The following is a 24175-nucleotide window of genomic DNA, read 5'->3' as shown; positions in this document are numbered from 1 at the left end:
CTGTTGAAAGTGTAAAGTAAAGCTTTTGTAACATTTTGCTTTTGTTTCATTAAGTCCCTATTTGGTTTTGAAAATAAAACATACTATAAAGAAAAAAAAAAAAAGGAAAGAAAAAAGAAATCACAAGAATCTTTGCAGTCAAGATAAAAAATTAGAGGCACAATTATGTTAAGTGATTTCTGGGCCCATTCAAGTAAAATTGATCACTCCCTTATTTGTACCATCACTCCACCTAGAATATAGTTATAGTTAGAACACCATGCTAAATTATTTGATTATATGTCTATCCATTTGGAGCATATTCAGAGCATGATTCATATATTACTTGTGGTGTCCTAGACATCCAGAAAAGTGCTTAGTACACAATACAAAGAGCCCCATAAGCAATTTGTCCAAGGTAAAACAACTGCTTAATTTCAGAACCAATGTATTATGTTGTCCTTTCCAAAACCATATTAACACTTATTCTTTAAATTTTCAGGCAAATGGCCACTCTATAATAAAATTACTCTGGGATGGGTGATATATTAAGTCTTCTCTCTTTCTTTTTTAAGTAGGCTCCATGCTGGGCTTGAACTCATGACCTTGAGATCAAGTCCTAAGCTGAGATCAAGACTCAGATAGTTAACTGAGCCACCCAGGCACCCTTATTAAACCTTCTCTATTATCAAAATTGGACTCCTCCTCCAAATTGGTTTGGGTTCATTCTTTCCTGTGAATATTATTACTGAACATTCCCTGGTTATTTGCTAGAAACCACATACCATCTTGATCAAATGTATTTACCTTTATGTGAAAACTCTGAAGATTCAATAGTAGATTGAAAAACAAAGAGTTTTTCTATTCCCTTCCTCCTTCATACCATCCAAAGACTTATGAACTAATAAGGACAAAGAAAAAGGACCCATAGCTACAAACATGACTGAAAAAGTTAAGAACAGAAGAAAACAAGGCTCCTGAATACTAATTAGATATTAGAAAGTATGGAATTAATGTAAAATTCCAATCAGGAAAAACTTATAATCTAAAATTCAGTACTCAGTGGCGCCTGGGTGGCCTAATTGGTTGAGTGTCCAGTGTCAGCTCAGGTCATAATCTTGTGGTTCGTGGGTTTGAACCCCACATTGGGCTCTGTGCTGACAGCTCAGAGCCTGGAGCCTGCTTCAGATCCTGTGTCTCCCTCTCTCTCTGACCCTCCCCTGCTTGAGCTGTCTGTTTCTCTGTCTCTCAAAAATAAATAAACATTTTTTAAAAATAACAAAATAAAATAAAATTCAGTACTCAGTGAAACTCTCAACTAAATGCAAGGAAAGACTAAAAAAAAAATCAGACAAGCAAGGACTCGGGAATTTTGCCTTCAGCACATATTTTCGTTGAAGATGTACTCCAGCAAAACAAGGAGATAAACCAAGAAAATGAAGACCTGCGATTCAAGAAACAGTAGACCAGAACCAGGAGCAGAAAGAGATGTCTCAACATGACAGCTATGGGCCTGGCCTGGAGGTACAAGTTGAGGCAGGAAGACTTGAATACAAGGCCTGAAACCATAAAACTTCAAGAAAAAAACCCATAGGTGGTAAGCTCCTGCATGTCCTTTCTGGCAATGACTTTGGGGGGATTTGACCCTAAAAGCAAAAGCAACAAAAGCAAAATAAACAAGTAGGACTACATCAAACTAGAAAGCTTCTGCACAGCAAAGCAACCCATCAACAAAATGAAAAGACAGCCTGCAGAATGGATGAAAATATTTGCAACATCTTTATTCTGATAGGAGGTTAATTTCCAAAATATATAAAGAACTCCTACGTTCAATAGCACAACATAAACAAAACATACAGTTTAATTTAAAAATGGGCAAAGGACCTGGGTCACCAGGGTGGCTCAGTCGGTGAAGCGACCGACTTCTGCTCAGGTCATGATCTCACGGTTTGTGGGCTCGAGCCCTGCATCAGGCTCTGTGCTGACAGCTCAGAGCCTGCAGCCTGTTCTGGATTCTGTGTTTCCCTCTCTCTCTGTGTCCCTCCCCTGCTCATGCTCTGTGTGTGTGTGTGTCTCTCTCTCAAAAATAAATATTAAAAAAAAATTTTTTTTTTTAGCGGGCAAAGGACCTCGTAGACACTTTCCCAAAGAAGAGACACAAATGATGAACAAGTAGGGGCACCTGGGTGGCTCAGTCAGTTAAGCGTCTGACTTTGGCTCAGGTGATGATCTCATGGCTTATGAGTTCAAGCCCTGTGTCAGGCTCTGTGCTGACAGCTCAGAGCCTGGAGCCTGCTTCAGATTCTGTGTCTCCCTCTCTCTCTCTGCCTCTTCCCCACTCATATTCTGTCTTCTGCTGTCTCTCAAAAATAAATAAACATTTTTTAAAAACGATGAACAGGTACATGAAAAAGGGCTCAACATCATTAGTCATCATGGAAATATAAATCAAAACCATAATGAGCTAATACTTCACACCTGTTAGAATTGCTATCATTACAAAGACAAAAGATAACACATGTTGGTGAGAATGTAGAGAAAAGGGAACCCTTATGTGCTGCTGGCAGGAATGTAAATTGGTGCAGCCACAGTGGAAAACACTATGGAGGTTTTTCAAAAAAATTAAAAATAGAATTACCGTATGAGGCAGAGCTCCCACTTCTGGATAGATATCCAAAGGAAAAGAAAACAAGGTATTGAAGAGATATCTATACTTCCACATTCATTACAGCATTATTCACAAATAGCCAAAATATAGAAACAATCTAAGTGCCCAATAACAGATGAATAAAGATGTTAATACACAGGGGTGCCTAGGTGGCTCAATCGGTTAAGCGTCCGACTTCTGCTCAGGTCATGATCTCACAGTTCATGGGTTCAAGCCCTGCATCGGGCTCTGTGCTGACAGCTAGCTCAGAGCCTGGAGGCTGCTTCAGATTCTGTATCTACTTCTCTCTCTGACCCTCCCCTGCTCTCACTGCCTCTCTCTCTCAGAAATAAATTTTTAAAAAAGCATTTAAAAAAGATGTAATACACATACATACATATATATACACACACACACACAATGAAAATTTCTCCATCATGAGAATGAAGGAAATCCTGCCAACATGGAAGGCTCTTGAAAGAATTATGCTAAGTGAAATACGTTAAACAGAGATAGACAAATACTTCATGGTATCACTTACATATGAAATTTTTTGAAAGTCAAAGCTCATAGAAACAGAATGTAGAAAGGTAGTAGCTAGAGGTTGGGAAAGGAGGGAGAGGTTGGTAAGAAGGCACAAACTTTCAGCTATGGATGAAGAAGTTCTGAGTATAGTATGTAAATAAAGGTGACTACTGTTGTATAATTTAAATTTGCTAAGAGAGTAGAACTTAAATGTTCTCTCACAGACACAAAATGTGTGTGGTGATGGATGTGTTACCTGAATGGGAGAAAATCCTTTCACAATATATGCATATATCACTATCACATATACTTTAAAAATCTTAGAATTTTTTTGGTCAATTATGCTTCAATAAAGCTGAAATTAAATAACTAAAAAGCTTCGTACATTTCAGAGAAAACACTTGTTTATGGAATATCTTCCAATTATTTCCCACAAAGAAATTCTAAGTAAACTCCCAAAGGTGGAGGTTGTACAGACTACATGACCCCAACGCAAAGACAATCTTAGAAATTTGTCATAGTTTTAAGGAAAAACAAAATACACCTGGAAACCAAAACTACTTTACCAAACCATTACTGAGTGAACATAGGAATCAATACGGTGGGGCGCCTGGGTGACTCAGTTGGTTAACCATCCGATTTCAGCACAGGTCATGATCTCACGGTTCATGGGTTCAAGCCCTTTGTCAGGCTCTGTGCTGACAGCTCAGAACCTGGAGCCTGCTTCAGATTCTGTGTCTCCCTCTCTCTCTGTCCCTTCCCTGCTCATGCTCTGTCTCTCTGTCTCTCAAAAATAAATAAATGTTAAAAAAAACTTTTTTTAATTCTTAAAAAAAATCAATATGGTGATGAGGAGAAGACCAACAATGACAATACTGTTTAGTAAAATTGTTGGATGCTATCAAAGTTATATGGAAAGAAAAACTCCTAGTTCTAACTTTTATAATTAAAGAAGAAACAATAAAAATAAGTGAAATATTCAACCCAAGAAGTAAAAAAATTAAAAAAAATCAAAGCTAAAAAAAGCAGAAGGGAAAATAACAAAGATTAAAAAACAAATTAATGAATTAGAAAGCAAAATAATTAATCCAGGAATTCAATATATGAAAAAACTAAGGAAACGGACACGTGTCTGATCATTAAGAAATAACAGAGAAGAGGGGCGCCTGGGTGCCTCAGTCAGTTAGCCGTCTGACTTTGGCTCAGGTCATGATCTCACAGTTCATGAGTTCCAGACCTACTTCAGTCTCTGTATCAGTGCAGAGCCTATTTGGGCTTCTCCCTCTTTCACTTGTGCTTGTCTCTCTCTCTCTTTCAAAATAAATAAATGAACTTAAAAAAAAAGAAACTATAGAGAAGAAGCCAGATAAAACCATCATTCTGAGAATCAGAGATTTTTTAGCTAAAAGACTTCTGTCTTTAACTATTTGACAACCCAGCAATTGCACTACTAGGTATTTACCCAAAAGATACAAAACTACAGATTCAAAGGGGTACATGTACCCCCAATGTGTATAGCTGCATTATCCACAATAGCCAAATTATGGAAGGAGCCCAAATGCCCATTGGCTGATGAATGGATAAAGAAGATGTAATATATAAATATGTACACACACACACACACACACACACATATATATGTACAAACAAATGAATATTACTCAGCCATCAAAAAGATAAAAGCTTGCCATCTGCAATGATGTGGATGGAACCAGAGTATTATGCTAAGGAAAATAAGCCAGAGAAAGACAAATACAAGATGATTTCATTCATATGTAAAATTTAAGAAGCAGAACAATGAACACAGGCAAAAGGAAGGAAAAATAAAATAAGGCAAAAACAGAGAGGGAGGCAAACCACAAGAGACTCTTAACTACAGAGAACAAACTAAGGGCTGATGGAGGGAGATGGGCGGGAGATGGCAAGATGGCTGACGGACATTAAGGAGGACACTTGTGATGAGCACTGGGTGTCGTCTGTAAGTGGTGAATCACTAAATTCTACTCCTGAAATCAATACTATATGTTAACTAACTTGAATTTACATAAAATCTTGGAAGAAGAAAGAAAGTCTTCTCTGTATGACTCAATTCTTCACCCTCTCACTACAACGAAAGTATTAGCAGAATTGATAGAATAACGTTTGTGTGTGCCAGTATCTTCGGGTGAACTTAGGATAAGAGTCCACGCATTTCTCTATGTTACACCTTTCCTTCCTGTTCATCAACTGATCAGCGCAGAGGGACAAGGAGCTGAGCTCTGCTATTTGTTACATGGAAAGGCATATTGGTCTATGATCGTTTTATGCAACTATTCCCTTTTTTTCTGCTACAGTAATGGGTATTGATTAACAGAGTCCAATCTGGCCAGAATTCGGTGTTCCTCATTTCTGTTCCCGGATCTCTGTTCAGCTCTAATTAAACAGAGCTCCCACAGCTACTGTGTCAGACGTACATACAGAGAGCAAATGGCTTCCATGGGCAAAAGGCAAAATTATACTCTAATGAGGATGGGCTCATCATCAGTTATAAAATACAATCACGCAGTTAAGAGGTATTGCCATAGGGGCACCTGGGTGGCTCAGTAGGTTGAGCTTATGACTTCAGCTCAGGTCATGATCTCACAGTTCATGAGTTCGAGCCCCGCATGGGGCTCTGTGCTGAGAGCTCGGAGCCTGGAGCCTGCTTCGGATTCTGTGTCTCCCTCTTTCTCTGCCCCTCCCCGACTGGCACTCCTCCCTCTCTCTCAAAAATAAATGAAACATTAAAAACATTTTTAAAAAACAGGTATTGCTATAAACTTTAGTTTTTCACATATAAGACATATATCATAAAGTTACATCAGTTTATCTTATTAGCAGACAGAACAGCAACCCCATTAGGGGAAAAACACACCTTATTGCACGTTCAAAGGGAATTCCTTTCCAAGTAAATGAAAACAACATGGCCAACTGACTTCCTCAGAGCACTTTCAGAACTCAGCTCCATTTCCGGTCTTTGTTAAGCCAGTTGTGGACCACAGTGCTCCTAGCTTTCCCCAAAAAAGGAGAAGGTAGCTGGGTTGAAAGCATTTCCTAAACACTAGTGAATTCATTAGCACAAAAATTCTCCTGTGCCCCTTACTTCACAAGACTCAAGAAAAGTTAGAAAACCAATAGAAATCCACATCCCACCCAACTGTCCTACATTCGATCTGGCTTCTCTGTTATCCTGCCTCATGAGTAATTTTATCTATTCTCTGCTTTATTCCAAGATGCAATTAAGGGGTAAAACTCATGAGTAAGCTTTACATTAACAAAACCCCTTCTAAGCTGACTCTGGGTAAAGACTGAGAGAAACTGTATGGGGGCTTTTGGATTTCATTCAGTAACATGTGCAAGCAAGAAAACTGGAGTAGAACAGAGTACTTTAAAAAAGTGCTTATCTGTAAATGACATGATCACCAAAATGCTAGTAAATGTTATATGGTGTAACATCTTTCTCATTTGTTTCGCCCTTCCCCATCCCACCTTTCTCTGTGGGACACTACCTTGGACCAAGCCTCAATTAAATACCCTGACTACTGTCATAGCTCTCTAACCGTTCCAGCTACTCCCCGACAATTCAACCGACACACTGCAGGCCGATTAACTGGCAAATACGTACCCATGCACAAATCACCCCTCAAGCTCACACCCTTTAAACGACTCCCACCAACTCCTGAGGCTGGTAGTCAAATCTCTTTTCTCATCTGCATCCAGCTCTCCTCGGCCCTACAAGAGCTTTGTTTCACCTTAATTAGGCTATTTATTACACCCCAAAACAACTTGCTGTCACCACACCTCCCCTCTGGAATGCCCTTTTCCCCTTCTTTGCAATCACAATCCTAACAATCTTTCAGAGCCTTGACCCCGTCTCGGCTCCATGAATCCCTGGCCAAAAATTTTCAGCAATGTCTGTGCCCTTCCAAATGCTTATTGCACATATCTCTGCCTGGCATTTATCACCTGGCATTTACCAGGCATGACCTGATGTGGTTATTCATCACTCTATGGCCTGGTGTGCTTTTTCTCCTAAACCAGAGTAAGCCACCTGACGTGAGTAATGGCCACACATTCGTCTGTACAAAGAAGGCTCTGAATATGTGCTTCATAATTAGAAGAGGAGTCTGAAAGACTTGGCTTCCTCAGTGGGTTCAGCCATGGGTCTGTGTTCCTCAAACAGGCTTTGGTGCAGCCCAGGAATACACAGTGGTACTGGAGGAAACAAGGTAAACATGAAGCGTCTTCAAGTTTATTTGGTAATTTGCAATGTCATCTTTAAAATGAAATCAAAATGACATGCATAGATCATAATTTTTAGATGAATTTTAAAGACGATAAAATCAGAAAACAAAACAGGAGATGTGAAATAACTTTCTAGTCCTCAGTGGCTCACATTGGACAATACTTCCAGGTCCTCTCCTCTTTCTCCCGGGGGGTGGGGGAGTGGTGGGAATTTGTGTTCTTGCACCAGCTGAGGATGTTTATGTGGAAACATTTGAGAAACACCCTGAAGATTATGAATACGTAATAAGGAAAGAATACAGTCATTTCCCTTTTTTTCTTTATCGTTTCTGTTTTAAGATGCAATCAGTACATGTTTTTGTTTTCATTAAAAGGGGTAGGTAATAGAGGGGTGCCTGGGTGGCTCAGTTGGCTAAGTGTCAGACTCTTGATTTCAGCTCAGGTCATGATCTCATGGTTCAGCTCATGAGTTTGAGCTCCTTGGGCTCTGTGCTGACAGCATGGAGCCTGCTTGGGATTCTCTCTCTCTCTCTCAAAATAATTAAACTTAAAAAAATTATGGGTTATAGAAATTAAGTCTGCAGATTTTTTTCAAGTCTTTGTTTTACTTCCTTGGTTAGGTCAACAGCTAGACCCAAGGCCCCAAGACCTGACCTTCACTGCCCACCTACTTGGACTCACTCACCTTTCTTCCACAGGTTTCCTTAAACCCTTCTTCCCAGCTTACCTGTGAAGGCAGGCAAATGCCAAGTGAAACCGTGTCCCCAGGGATGGCCCCTGCCTTGCCCGGACCTCCAGCTGACCCGGACCACCCGGACCAGTTCACGCAGAACCCCTGACTCACGCCTGTGCACATGGACCGACCAAGGAGTGACCTTTAGAATGACCAGTGACCACCTTTACCTCATTATAATACTAAAATCTCTGCCCAGAGAGGAGCACAAGACTCATTTACACAACGCACAATGTATGTGTAGGCACAGTTCCTTAAGGCGCATGCACGACCTTCCACCTGCTTCTGCATCTGAGGACAAGGTTCCCCCGTCTAAATATTCTTCCTGATCCTCTATGAGAGGAACCTGTACGCCCTTGTTCGGGGAGTCACAGCTCTGGAAGGTATTCCCTGTGATCTTATTTGCTGCACATAAAGTTTCCTTTGTGGGGCTTCTCCACCTGCTGTGACTAAGCAAAGAGGGAAGTCACTTTGGTTCAGTTACAAATTGGTGACCCAGAGGGGACTGTTGGTCTTTCTGAGGTTCTGGCCTCTGGTTCCCTGGTTTCCACTGGAGGGAGCAGTGGGCAGCAACAGCTCACAAGACATAACTAGTTGAGCTCCAGGCACCAGGCGCAGCTTCCCTTGGGGAGGAGTCTCCATTCTCAGGGCTTGTGACTGCTGGCCTGGCGTTCTGTCCTTGCCTGAAACCCAGCGACCACTCTGATTACTTTTACTCAGGAAGATTTCTTTTGGGATAACTTACGCCAGATCCGTGGCACAGCTCTTAGAGACAAAAGCAGAGCTGTCTCACAAAGTCTGAGCAAGCTGGCATAACAGTCAGAATACGCCAGGTAAGCAAGGCCTCTCTGCTAACACTCCAGCAGATCAAACGATTAGTGTAGAGTCTAGACATCCCTGGGTGACAAAAGAGCACACAAGACCCAGCCACTTGGAGGCTTGGAGGCTCCAGCCTGGAGAAACGGGAGTGACCTAACAGACACTAGTCTAGGGTCTGGGAGACGGAAAGAAATCTCTGTGGCACCTGGTCATTTGGTCTGTTTGTTGTTCTGTTTGTTCTTGTACCCTGTTGAAATGTCCACCTCTGTGCCCCTCCCCCTTCCCTTCCCATCCCAGAAGAAGGAGGCAGATGCTTTTTGGGAAACATATACCAGGAACAGGTAAGAGCTCTACCTCATTGGTTAAAAAGGTAAGCACTTATAAAAACTAGGCATTCTAAAATTCAGAAAGGTAAAAACAAACCCAAGCATTTTTCAAGTTCATGTGATCTGGGATAATCTTTGGTATATTAAAAGAGACATAGTTTTGCGCGGTTTTGGTTTCTTGGGTATTTTTTGTTTTGTTTTTGGATTTTTAGTCATCTGTACATCCCATACGGGGCTCGAACTCATGACCCCAAGAGCAAAAGCTGCATGCTCTACTAACTGAGCCAGCCAGGCACCCTCCAGCAAAGCAGATTTCGAACACTTGCATGGTCAATCACTATAAATTATATATGTGTGTGTGTGTGTGTGTGTGTGTGTATAAAATTAGACTAAATTCGCTAAAACTGGACTTGCTTTACAAACAAATTAGTCTTCATTTGGCTCTCTTTGTTGGGAATGGGAGTCATTTTGGAGAATTTATGTATCAATAACACATCTTTGTGGACATTAGACTCTAGTTCTAATTATCTTAGCATTTGCTATTTGCCTATAAAACTGGGCTGGCTCCTGAATTCTCCTAGATTCCTTGAATATCTGGCTCTGACTCTCCATCACGATTCCACGTGACTTGGGATCAGAAGGAAAACTGCCCTTCTTCCTGAAGCCCAGCAGACTGAAGCTGGACAACACAGAGCACTACTTAGGGGGCTCTAGTCTTAGCATCACCTGATTTTGACAAGCTCTTTGATTTGTAGGCACATGAAAGACAAGACCTAGCTGTAAAGGTGGTGACCCAAATGGTGGGACCCTAAAAAAGAATAGTAGCTTCTTTTTCTAAACAACTGAACACGGTGACCAGGGATTGGGCCCCTTGCCTAAGAACCATAACAGCCACATGCCTCTTGATAAAAGAAACAGAAAAACAATCAGCCAACCTATGACTATTTGGGCCCCATGCCAGGTTTCAAGTTTGCTGGAATCAAAACAGAATGTTACATCAGGCCATGCTGGTGGATACCCACCCAGAGAAAGCTGCCACCCTACCCCATGGAGTACTTGGTCAAGTTTACTGTAGCTGCAAAGATCTCCAGAGTGAACCTTTCTCCAAAGCAAGGGAAATCTGGTTTGCAGATGGCAGCAGGTTTGTGAAAAATGGACTAAGAAGGCCAGGTTAGGCACTCGTATCCCTAAATGTTCTCATGGAGACAAAAAGACAACTCCAGGCACCTGAGCCCACAAGGCAGAAATAATTGCACCAACCAGAGCGTTAGAATTGAGTAAACACAGGGTGTGAACTGTTTAGGTTGATGCTAAATCTGCCTTCTCTGTAATTCAAGCCCACAGAGCCACACGGAGGGAAAAGGTCTGCAAGTCTGGGGAGACTCTTCCATCGCCCCTAATTCCGTCTCTACCACTATGTAAATTCACTCCATCCTACTTCCAGAATGAGATTGGGGGAAAAAAAAAAGGCTGTAACACGGGGCTATTAATAGCCTCTAATAGTCAGAGGATGAATGCTAAACAACAATGGGAGAATCTAAGTACATAAGCAGATTGCAGGGGACTCCTTAAGAGTACACACGACTCAACCCATCGGGGTAAGGAAGCTTCACATGCACTATGAATAAAGATTATGAGCACCAGCGATACAGGGAATTATTGAGAAAATAACAAACCAATGTGCCTACTGTAGACCAAAGTACAAAGCGGACCGTCAGTACCACTCTATTTAGAGCAACTCAAATCTGAGGGTCAAATATGAGGGGAGGACTGGTGAACAGGCTTTACTGTAATGCCAAAGGCCCCCTGGAGCCTTCAATACCTTTTGGTATTTGTAGATAAATTTACTGGATGGACAAAGGCCTTTCCCTGGAGGACAGAAGGAGCTAATAAAGCAACAAAGGCCTTAAACATCAAATTGACCTTATGCTCTACCTGGAAGGCCTCAATCCTCTGGGGATACCCAAGGTGCTGACAGGGCCCCGAAAAACACCTCTGGCAAAATTGCACCAGGAAACACAGGAAAATTGGTTAAAGTTACTACCAGGAGCTCTCACTAGAATGAGAGCAGCCCCAACAGGCTAACTAAAAGCCCAGCCCATTTGAAATGACTTTTGTGAGGCCCTCTTCAAAAGGCTCTGACTCCTTCTAACTTCCAGAGATTTCTGTGGCCCTTAAGCATATAATTAATCTCCAACAGGTGGTAGGGACATTCAACAGATATGGAAATGTTTTCTGCCTTCTGAAATGAAGCTTCACCTGTATGGACCTGGGGTATATATCAAAACGTAGAAAATTGGGTCACCCCAGGATCAACTAGACCCTATACGGACAGGCCCTGCCTAGTGCTATTAAGCACACACTCTTCCTTAAAATGAGAGAGTCACACCTTGGATTACCAGAGTAAAAAGACATCTACCTACACCAGAGGCCCAGGAGGAAACACTACCAGCACCACATGACAGCAGATATTCCTGTGAACCACTCCCTGATGTGAAATTTCTATTCTGGAGACAACTCACAAGATAAGTAAAGCCTCATTAAATAAGGGTCGTCAGATTTAAGCTAATAATCTCTATCTGTATAATTCTTGTTCTATTGTTTTGGTTTCTTCGGCCTTCTTGTTTGCTGTCAGGCCCCTTAAATAGAGTAAATCGTTTTCTCCGTGACTTTTGTGTTAAACGTGCCACGGCTTACTGTTAGTCCCTGGCCAAATAGACAACACTCGAGTCCCTTCTACCGTGGTCTGATTTTCACACGAACACCCCCTTGGGGCTAGTCCTGGTCGTTATTATCCTAGAAATGCAAAAAGCTATAAACACGCTAGAGCCTCCTGGGGAACTAAATTCCCTAGTAAATCTCCGTAGGATCATAGCAAAGGGAAACAAAATGAAGATTGCTTTTATTACCGATTGGGCCTCGAGTACTTACCTCTTTGGTAGTATTTGGGTCCTGCGCATAGAGGCTATAAAATTACAAATGATAGTAACGCAAGGATATGAGAAACCTGGTGACCCAGAGATGTATCTAAAACTAGCTGAGGGGTAATTCTGCTCCTCTGCCAATTCCCAGGTCCATGGCCATGTCCAGCACGAAGTAGCTACAGAGAACAGACCTTCCCCTTATGCCTCTCGAGAATGAGACAGAATAAAACTATAGGAGGAATTTGTCACCAGCTGGACCCCAAGACCTGACCGTTAATCACCCCCCTCCAACCCCCCTGCTTGGACTCAGCCACCTTTGTCCCACAGATTTCCTTAAGCCCTTCTTCCCAGTTAACCTCTGAAGGCAGGCAAATGCCGAGGGAAACCGTGTCCCCAGGGATGGCCCCTGCCTTGCCCGGACCTCCAGCTGACCCGGACCACCCGGACCAGTTCGCACGGAACCCCTGGCTGGCGCCTGCGCAGACGGACCGACCAAGGAGTGACTTTTAGGATGACCAGTGACCACATTTACCTCGTTACAATACTAAAATCTCTGCCCAGGGAGGAGCACAAGCCTCATTTACACAACGCGCAATGTGTGTGTGGGCACAGTTCCTTAAGACGCATGCGCGACCTTCCACCTGCTTCTGCGTCTGAGAACAAGGCTTCCCCGTCTAAATATTCATCCTAACCCTCGGAAAGAGGAACCCGCACACCCTTGCTCGGGGAGACACAGCTCTGGAAGGTATTCCCGGTGACCTTATTGGCTGCAGATAAACTTTCCTTTGTGGGGCTTCTCCACTTGCTGTGTAACTCAGCGAAGTGAGAAGTCACATTGGTTCGATTACAGTTACGATACATTTGTGACATGGGATATAAACGCTAGAAAGAGGTTTCCTGCGACCACTCTTTAACAATGTTACTCTCAATGTTAAAAGCCCTAAATGGAAACATTTTTGTCACAAAGAGAACAATCATCTGTTAAGAACAGTTTATTGTGTGAGGGTTTCAAGCAATCCCTGGAAAAATAACACATTTTAGTTCAAAAATCAAAATGTTATGTAGCTTTTACTTCTTAATTTACTGTTCGAAATCCAGAAGCAGTTCTGTGTTCTACTTTTGAAAATAAAATTTATTATTTTCGCCTGAATAAAAATGTCATTGTACCTAAGTAGATGTATGTGTCTATCCATCCATGTATGTATTTATTACTCATTCACACACACACAGAGTATCACATACTATCCTGTGCATTAACACGTATACATGTATGCCTTACATTTAATTCAATTCATAGAACATACAATGTGCACCAGAAACAGAAAAATTTACGAAGAGCAAGCAACTCCATGTTCAAAAGAACCCTCAGACTGACACACTCAGAATAGATAATCTGTCCTGTGCTTCGAATAAGGATAATGAGGTTCTGATGTTTCTAATATAAATACTAGAGGAAACATGTCCCTGGAAATTCCACAAGCAACTTGTTGTAAGCCTTTCAGCCATGGAGAGCTGTAAACAAACCATGAAGTTCAACCATTGTTCTTTAAATTTGCTTATTTTAAATAAACTGGTAGTAGTTTCACATGCTTCTGGAATTACCCACAGTTTGGTGCCTGGAAGCTTCTTCTGGTAATCCCCAGTTCCTTGCCTATAAGTTCCCTCGTTGAGGCACCTGGGTGGCTCAGTCGGTGGAGCTTTTGACTTAGGTCATGATCTCAGGGTTCGTGAGTTCAAGCCCCGGGTCTGCTCTGTGCTGAGGCTACTGAACCTGCTTGAGATTCCCTCTCTCCCCCTCTCTCTGCTCTTCTCATGCTAACTCTCTCTCTCTCAATAAATAAACTTAAAAAAATCCCCATGTGTTAACTATGCTCAAGTATATGAGGCTCACAATGGGTGCAGGTGATCTCTTCCATCTTCCACAAGAAGTTAGATTGAATTGGATCTAGGGAAAAAATCACTTCCAATTTCCTAGAAGAGGAAACTGGGGGCAAGATAACTTATATATTATCCAAAGCTCTCACATCTTCTACGCGTCTACCTCTACTCAGAAGAACAGCCGCTCTACCTTAAAATATCTAAAGCACTTCCTTGGGGTCTACATTTCTGCATGGGGCAGGAAAGGGGAGGAGGCAATAGCCTTGACTTCTGGTGCAGACCCTTCAATAACAGGCAGCAATGGGTTCACTCCAACTCCTTGCTTTCATGGTCTGACTTGAGTGAAAACACCATCATGTACTTTAAACCAGCTCTTACCAAGCATTGTCCATTCTGAAACCAACATAGGGTTCAATCCAATCCTGGATCTTTTGAAACTTTGTTGAAAACGATGAGATCAGGTTTTCTTCCAAGTCCATTTGGGAAAATCTGTGTCATGCAAAGACCGAATGGCCCTCCCAGTCAGGAGCAGGGATGCCACTCACACCTGGCTGCACCAGGTTCAACGGAAACTTTGGACCAACAGTCCCCTTGCAGGAAGCTAGGTATTGCTCTGAACTCTCCCGAGTTGGTGAATTCTTCAGCGGATACCATCATGTCTGCAGACTGTTTGTCTTCATGGAGCAGGGACACAGAACAGCAAAAGGTTAACTTTCTGACTGAAAATTACCAACATAAAAACATGTTCATCACTTTCAAATTTGAAATGATGGAAGTCAGAGAGATGGAGAAGAGAAAGCCAAAAAGATCTGGAGTATGAGAAAAAGTGGGTTAAAATAAAATGCAAATGGAAACTAACCTTGAAAATTCCCCCTGGGCAGACAAAACCAATTTAGTCATAAACAAAGCTTAATTTAGCTTATTTGGCAAAGCCAACTTGACCTGGGTCATTTCTTGCTTATGCCACTGTTAAGCAAGAAATTAAACTGTTTCCCGAGGTTGATGTGAGGTAACCACTGACCAATTCCCTATCATTTAAGAAAATTCTAATATTGGGGCGCCTGGGTGGCTTAGTCGGTTAAGCGTCCGACTTTCGCTTAGGTCATGATCCCGCGGTTCGTGGGTTCGAGCCCCGCGTCGGGCTCTGTGCTGACTGCCAGCTCAGAGCCTGGAGCCTGTTTCAGTCTGTGACTTCCCCTCTCTCTGACCCTCCCCTGCTCACGCTGTCTCTCTCTCTCTCTCTCCTAGAAATAAATAAAACATTAAAAAAAATTCTAATATTATAACCAAGCACTGCCTTCTCATTCTATAAGCTGCTTTATAACAATATACCACTTAGCCTCACTCCATGTTTTAGTCTAAGTGCTCCTGGTGTGCAAATTGTCCTTTCTGTGTGTGCACAATAAACTTTTACTCATTACTGCTTTGGCAAATCAATGTTTTTACTTCTGTTATTTCTGACCTTTGGCCACTTGATGGCATCAGAAGTGGGATCCAAAAAAGACCTCAGACCATGAGCAAACAGGTGCTGGTACCCAGAAAGCCCACCATCAACTCTCTGGTTTCTCAGCAGCCCTGGAATTTGAAGGTAAGTCCCTCTTGGATCTGAGTTCCACTATCTTCGCCTTCTGAGCCTCCGACTTTACTGTGCATGCTTGCTTTCTGATTTTGTTTATTTAAGCTTCTTGGGAAGTCATCCTTTTCTGTTCAAAAATGGAGGAAACACAGGATTCCCTGTGTTTTGTAATAGCTGTTGGAAAACAGGGTTACTGATAGTTAAAAGATCGTAGAGTATTTAAGGACAGAGATGGGTTCCAGCTGGTCTATGGACCAGGACCGTGTGCCTTTTTGGGAAAATGGGTGAAATTTTGGATATGTAGACTTTTGGGGAGTCTTTAAGTAAGTCCACCATAAAGGTCATCCTTAAAAGAAAGAATTTCAAACCTCTCAGAGACAACGAAATGCAGTCTTTGATTGGCATGGAAACATTCCTAAAAGACAAAATGACTCCAAAAACAGCTCTAAAACTTTCCAGTGTGAAAACACAATAAAATAAAATAAAACCTTACAGCATGCAAATGAAAGTATTTAGGAAAAAAACAGCTTTGATCATTTGAGCATGTAACCCTAACTTAGTCCATCTGCCAAAAAAACAGTTTAAATACAACTATTCTTTTGAGTTTTATGTCTGGAACATGGCTAAAACTTTTAAAACGAAAACTGTTAAGATCTCTGCATATGTCATTATGTTTAGGTATATCTGTATATGTTTGTTATGGATATAATATTTTTTTTACCTATGGCTGGCATTGCCAAAATTTATTTGTGAAGAGCTCTAGTTAATTGACTTAAAGAAAATTAAGTGTTTATATAAATCTAGTATATTCTCAGAAATACAGAAACTAGCCCAAATGTTTTTCAAGTTCACATGATCTGGAATAATCTTTGATAAATAAAAGGTAGTTTAACTTTGCTGGTTTCATAAAGCAGGCATGTCTTTAAAATTTGTCAGTAAGAAAAATCTCTTAATGGTTAGCTGTTGAATGTCTAATACAAACATAATTATTAAAAGCAAGTAACTTACAAAATGCAAAAAGAAAAACCTCTACTAGGTTGAACTAAATAATATATATTTATTGAATATCTAAGTCATTTAAAAATAAGATAAACAGTGGGGCACCTGGGTGGCTCAGTCGGTTGAGCAACTGACTCTTGATTTCAGCTCAGGTCATGATCTCAGGGTCATGGAAATCAGCCCCCATTGGACTCTATGCTGAAGAGGAAGCCTGCTTAAGATTCTTTCTCTCTCCCTGCCTCTCTCCCCCACTCCCATGCTCTCTCTCTCTCTCTCTCAAATAAAAACAAACTAACTAACTAAATAAATAAAAGATTAAGAGTAAAGGATAAACAGTATATTTACTTTTGGTTTTTAATTTTTTTACAAAAGATATTTGAGTTTATTAATAAACATGTATTATGCCGTACTGAAAAATCTTATGAGGAAGAACACACTTCTAAAAATTATGAAATGTATTTACAAATTGCAAATGTCTATTTATTACAAATTGCACAAGTAATATGAAATGTATTTACAAATTACAAATAATTACAGGATGCTAATATATGACAGTGCATACACAATTGCTTGCTTCCAAGGTTTCTCTGGAAAGCAAACATTACTAAGAGCTAAATTTGATAATCACTATGTAAAAAGAAGACCACTAGAAACAATAAAAATGAAAAAACAATTATACATGAAAAGCAGGTGAAGAAAACAGACTATTTTTTTTAATAAGGAAAGGTCTGAAGGACATGAGGTTTGTTTGGGGTTTTTTCTTGTTTGTTTTTGATAAAGGAAAAAAGAAAGCAATTTTGTCCTAAAATGAAATTATTGTTCCACAAAAAAAAAAAAAGAAAGAAAGAAAGAAAAAGAGGACAAAAGTTGAATGGATATAGAAAGTTGTAGAAGGTTTGTGGAAAAGGAATCTTGAGAAAGGAATTTTATGTGCAGTCACATTTAAGATTTGAATGGCTTTATTTAAGTTGAAAAGAAAAGGAGAGTTTTAATGTCAAAAGTACCCTGCTGTAAAATTAGAATTTGGTTTTCTCTCTGTTAAAAGGACAAAGTTTTCTTAGATTATTGGCTTGCTCTTAATAAGAAATTGTAAACAAAGTTTTTCTTTACCTTTAATGTAATCTACTTAGAAAGCCGAGATTCTGTGTTTTGTCAGATCTTTGAGTACTTAGGAAAACGGAGTCTTCTCTATTAAAAGAGCTAAATTTTCTTACAGCGATGTAATTTTTTATACATATTAAATTTGATGGAAAGTAAATAAGAAGTGATGCTACACTTTCTGTAGGGGATATTTGTACGAAATTCCTAAAAATCCGTCATGTCCTGGTATAATGTTATCAGTCATAATGTTAAAATGTATGTCATAGAAACAACCAAATAACTGTGTTATAGTGAATTCTCATCACATCTTTAACCACAGTCATTTCTAAGTCTTTTTGTCATTTACAGACAGTATTGTTTTACTCTTGATTCTTCTCTGAGAGCATATACAATGACCTAAAACCAAAGTATGCGTCTTCAAAGAGTTTCATGGAGAAGACCCTGAAAAGTACTCTAAAGGGCAGGTTTCTCATAACTTGAAGATCAGAACACCAAATTGGGTAAGAACTTCTAAAACTCTGATGGAAAACTGATTCTTAAAGCTGCTAACCCAAATGAAGCAAAGCAGGAATAATTACAGGAGACAGAATGAACTGATGAAGAGGATTTTAACTTTTTAGGATTTTACTTAAAACATTGCCAATTCTTAATGGTTTGTTTCCCGGATTTTTTTTTTTTTACATTTTTTTTATTTTAGAGAGTGAAAACTCACAAGTGTGCACATGAATGGGGTAGAAGGAGAGGGAGAGAGAGAATCTTAAGCAGGCTATGTGCTCAGCATGGAGCCCGATATGGGACTCAATCCCACGACCCTGGCATCAAAATCTGGGCAGAAATCAGAGTCAGACACTCAACTAACCAAACCACCCAGACACTCACCTAACGGAGCGCCCCTGTTTTACAAATTTAATGGACCCTTTTCTCTCCTCTCTTTTAAGCTCTCCATAACTTACAGCAATTTGGTAAAGTGTATCTTTGCAACAAAGGTTGAAATGTTTCTCTTTCTTCCTACTTGATCCCTAAAGAATTCAGAAACTCTTACTAAATATTCTTATTTTCACAACACTATTATATAAATACAATAAAAATAAAAACAATGCAATTTAGTTTCTATTGAAACTAGACTTAATTTGCAGACAAATAAGGCTTACTGTGGTTATCTTTGATGAAAACAAGGATGATTATAAAGAGAAAAATTATGTTTCAGTAATATGCCTTTATGGATATCAGATTCCAAGTTGCTCATTGTCTTTGAGGTCTTGTGTTCTTACCTGTAAACTAGGCTGAATTCTGAATTCTCCCATTTCCCTCCTCCCCCAATATTTAGCTAGAACTCTCCAAAAGTTAACATTTCCAATTTTCTCCCACTCTTTTGACTCAGAAATGGTATGGAATTAAAATTGCCCTTTCCCCCAAAACCATAGAAGCTAAAGCTGAACTATTTGATATAAACTTCTTAGAAAATCACCACAACTGCTTCCGGGCGGACTTGATGCCTGTTGCAATGTGGCCACTTGGAAAAATCATCAGTAACATTCACATGACAAATCTGAAAATCGGACAGATCACCGCTGCCTGTCCTTACTCCATCTGAAGATGCTTAGAATCCAATGTCCAGAAACCTTTTCAATGGGTCGCTCTCCAAACTCAGAAACCAATTCTGTAATTTGCTTGAACCATGACCTTTCGTTTACCTTTTATTTCCATAGAAATGTCTCTCCTTAAATTGCCCGATTGCTCACATTTAGAAGCCTAACTGGGGAGTGGGGGCTATCAGCAATACCACCTCCTGAAATAAAACATCATGTTCATCCTAAGTAATCATGAGGATATTTGATGGCTAATACATCATGTTGTGCCTATGTAAGTACTTGAAAAATGACAACCCATTGGAGTTATTTAATTGGCTAAATCTTGGTTCCTGGGAATCTCTGCTCTGGAGAATTTTTCAATCCTGGACTCTTATTCTTTTTATGGCCATCATATCAACCTCTCCAGTAAGGTATGTATTCTCTATGGCTTTAAACACCCGTCTATAGCCACTCACATGCCAAATGGTATCCGTCAGGATTAGACAACTGGATGAAATCAATAAGCACTGAAATGATGATGAAGGGGCTGACTACATGACCCCTTGGCCTGACAACTCAACAGATGAAAACACTGAATGTGTGATTCTTCAGCCTGACCACATCAACAGTGCTAACAGGGACTAACACCGTGCTGAGAGAATGGCCAACAGAGGAAATTGTTAACATAAAAAAAGAGAGGCCAGTCTTGGAAGTTCCCTGAATTGCAGTTTACAACCAATTTAGTCATATAGGCAAAGCTTGGCTTAGCTTATTTTGCAAGACTAACTTGACCGGAGTTGTTTCTTGCTTCTCCCTCTGAAAATTATATGCAAAACCTGAACTACTTCCCGAGGCTGGTATGAGGCAACCACTGATGAATTCATATTGTAACCAATCTTTGTGAAGATGAGTCACTGTTCTCTCACTCCAAAAGCTGCTTTACAACAGTGTAACACCAAGCCTCCTTCCAAGCTTTGCTTTCAGTGAGTGCTCCGCTTTGCAAACTGTCTTTCTGGTGTGCACTTGGTAAACTTTTAGTAATTATTACATTGGAGACTCATTGGTTTTCTTCTGCTATTTCTGAACTTTTGACAACTCAACATGGCTTGAAGGTACATGAGACCACGAGGAAGGCATAATACAGAACTGAATTCTGCCAACGATCAGTGAGCTTGGAAGAGAATTCTGAGCCCCAAATGACAACACACCCGGCCAATACCTTGATCTTTAGTCTGGCCAGTTGCTGAGCCGAGAGTTCAGCCACATCATGCCAAACTTTTGGTGTACAGAGCTGAGGTTAATTATTGTGCTCTTTCAAGACATTCCAAAAAGTTAAAATAAAACTAAGAGGTTCTGGGCTGGCTCATGACAGATGTTTCTAGCTTTGCCACTAACCGGTTGTATGTATGACCTTGTACCATGTCACCTAGCCTCTGAATCTCACCTCTAATCTGTCAACTGACGGAGGGCCAAAGTAACATGTACTTGCTAGAGTAGTATGAAAAGGAAAAGAAAGTGTGTTTGAAATCATTTGCAGGGGTGCTTGGGTGGCTCAGTCGGTTAAGTGTCTGACTCTTGGTTTCATCTCAGGTCATGATCTCACTACTTGTGAGTTCGAGCCCCACATTGGGTTCTGTGCTGACAGCGTGGAGCCTGCTTGGGATTCTTTCTCTCCCTCTCGCTCTCTGCCCCTCCCCTGCCCACTCTGTCTCAAAAAGAAATAAAGCTTTTTTTTAAAAAAAATAAAAATACTTTGTATACCATATAGCATTGTGTAAATGTTTTTAGGGTAACTCCCCTCCGCCAAAATTTATGTTGATATGAATTCTGCCTCTCTCTCTCCACATAGCCTCCATTTTAATTGAGCATACAAAGAGATAAATGTTTGTGAAATATTTGTTTGTGACAAAGCAACATAAAGGAATTTTTTAAATCTAGAAAGACAATCTTTCTTCTGAGGAGGCCATTCCTCCTTCAATACACATTCACAGCCTTGAAATGTATTCGCCCTGTCTTCTCTTTTGGGAACAGTGACTGGCTGCTGCAAACTTGTCACCCACACTCACAGCCATAGCACACACAGTGCAATGGCTCCCCTCCACTCACCTCCTAAAAAATAATGTCCCTCTGATATTCATGATCTCATCCGACACTCTATGCCTGAACCAAGACACAAAATGACATTGTAGATAAATGGTTGGCCACAGACCACACCACCGATCCAGAGCAAAGGGACACCTCGAGCTGTAGTCATCTTCTTGCAAGCTGGGTGTCTGTCCCCTGAGCCCACGCCATCCGGCCCGGCAGAGGGCAGGGAGAACAGAGGACACCATCCGCTTGTTCTGTGCCCAAGGGGGACATCAGATTTGCCAACCCTCTCCCAATGCTCTGTTCGTGTGCCCTCACGGTGCCAAAGTCCCAGGGCCAGGCTGGAATTCGGGACATGCAATATGCAGGACAGTGTGTGGATTTCTTAACCGACTGAGCCACCCAGGCACCCCTCCACGGCAGTGTGTGGATTTCTGAACTTGTTTGCTTTCAGTTAAACAAATAGGCTTGGCCTAAAAAAAAAAAAAGTCCAGACTGATCAATAATCAGTAGTCTCACAACTCAAGAAAACCTGCCCGTTCATTTTATTTGAATGCATTCAATAGCATTAATGTTAATCACTCATCCATTCCCCCCAAAAGAAAATCTGTCCCTCTAGTCACACCCGATCATTAGGGAACTAATGGCAAAGGTTAAACTTAATTCCTTTCTCACCCAAAGCCTGAATTCTAGTTTCAACGTACAAAAAAAGGGAAAATTGATAAAACTGTACTGATAAAATTGAAAAATATACATAAAGACAGAAAATGGAATTCAAAGAACAACTTTATACACACCAGAAATTCAGTCAATAAGTTCATTTTTTAGAGCCCCATTTCTTGTTTTTGAAACTGCCAATCAATTGATTTAATGATCATTCACAAATACACACTACAGCACAAGTTGGCAATGTTAAAGTTTATTTACTTTGAGGGAGGGGGACCGAGCGCTCAAGCAGTGGAAGGGCAGAGAGAGAGGGAGAGAGAAAATCCTAAGCAGGCTCTGTGCTGTCAGCGAGAGCCAGATGCAGGGCTCCATCTCAAGAACCCTGAGATCATGACCCGAGTTGAAATCAAGAGTCAGACTCTTAACCAATTGAGCCACCCAGATGCCCCTAAGTTGGTAATGTTAAAAGGAAAGGATTTGGATTTGAATTAACAATCACCATGAGTGTTGACTGTAAACATTAAAGGAAACGGTGAGACCACACTTCATACTGTGGAGAAGAGCCAAACAGTTTGGCATCTAAAGTAGTAAGTAAGTACATGGACCCACCTGTGATTCTACTTCCAATATTAGCAAGATCCTCAAACCCCAGGGAGTGACTGGGGTTGATCTCGTGGGTGGCCACCTGCCCCAGGTAGGCTGTCAGACACAGACTCTAAATGATTACTTTACTTGAAATAATAAATTATTCTCTTACATATGTCTCCACTGATGCAGATAACGGAGGGTGGAGTTCATCCTCTTGGGGCTCACAGATCCAGGAGTGAAGGCAGGCTCAGAATTACTAACTAACGAAAGCAAAAAAGCATTTCGAAAGAGTCTTACGTTCTTTTCCTGGCTGCTGTTCATCAGTAGTGTGGCCCTTGAGCAGATGTGAAGATAAAACCACTGCTTCCTCGATGAAACGGATCTAATATCTACTCCATTTATCTCATAGGATTGTTTTCAAAAGCCCTATAAGAAACATGTAAAAAAAATATATANTACTTGAAGAAATTCATTTCTTGCTTATAATGTAAAGTTGGATACCATCTTTGGGGGCTAAAAAATAAATGTATTATCTTACAAATGAAAATAAATGAATTACAGAAAAACCTAATTATAAATCTCTTTCAGATTCACTAGACTCTTAATTCACATGGCAATGAGTTTGCTGGTTGGGCACTGATTGAAATCACTGCTGTATAAAGTGGTTCATTTGGTAATTCTTTGGGGATACAAATTCAAGTTTAGGAAACAATGACTCTAGCAAAAAATGAAATAATGTTGACATTCTAGGAAATGATGAAGGAAACGAAGAAACCATAAACTAAAACTCTTTTAATATGATCTTACTGATTTCCTCAGACCTGAATGATTACAAAATGAAATTTGAATTCTAAGTCAATCTTAAGTCTTCATACTCAGGTAACCCATCACAACCATTGAACCCATGTTCAACAGAAAGGCATCAACACCAGTAGACAGGAATGTGAACTTTCAGTTTTGCACAAACACAAGTTCTAGTTGTTAACCAAGGTTTGGCACTCAACCTTTGGTGAGTCCTGCCTTGAACACTAATCCAATGGAAATGCACTTAAGTTAACACTAATGTAAATCTTTTAAAATTTGTAACAAGGAAATACAATAAACCTCCAAGAGACTTATGGAAGGTTAGAACAGAGCAGAGAGCAACAATCCAACCCTCATTTTATAAAACTAATGGCTTTGATCGCTGGTGGTATTTTTATTAGAATGATCAAAGACCTAAATTATTGGTTGTTTCTCTGGGTTATTACCAATGCCCACGCCCTGACAGTGTGGCATATCGCACATACAACAAAATTGTCTACAGCAAGTGAAGGCATTATACTTCCCAGTTCTTTTAAGAAACAATGTAGCAAGAGTTATTTCCACAAATGGTATCAAAGATTTGGGTACTTTTTGTAAATTCAGAACCTAGGATGTAATAGTGCTTAGTGGTTCCTTGAGGATAAAATCAAACATGTCTAGAAACGCACAACACAACAGAGGTTAACCA

The sequence above is a fragment of the Crocuta crocuta genome, unplaced genomic scaffold (genome assembly GCF_008692635.1).
Source record: "Crocuta crocuta isolate KB4526 unplaced genomic scaffold, BGI_CrCroc_1.0 scaffold24, whole genome shotgun sequence".
Lineage (NCBI taxonomy): Eukaryota > Metazoa > Chordata > Mammalia > Carnivora > Hyaenidae > Crocuta > Crocuta crocuta.
This window is presented reverse-complemented; position numbering follows the sequence as displayed.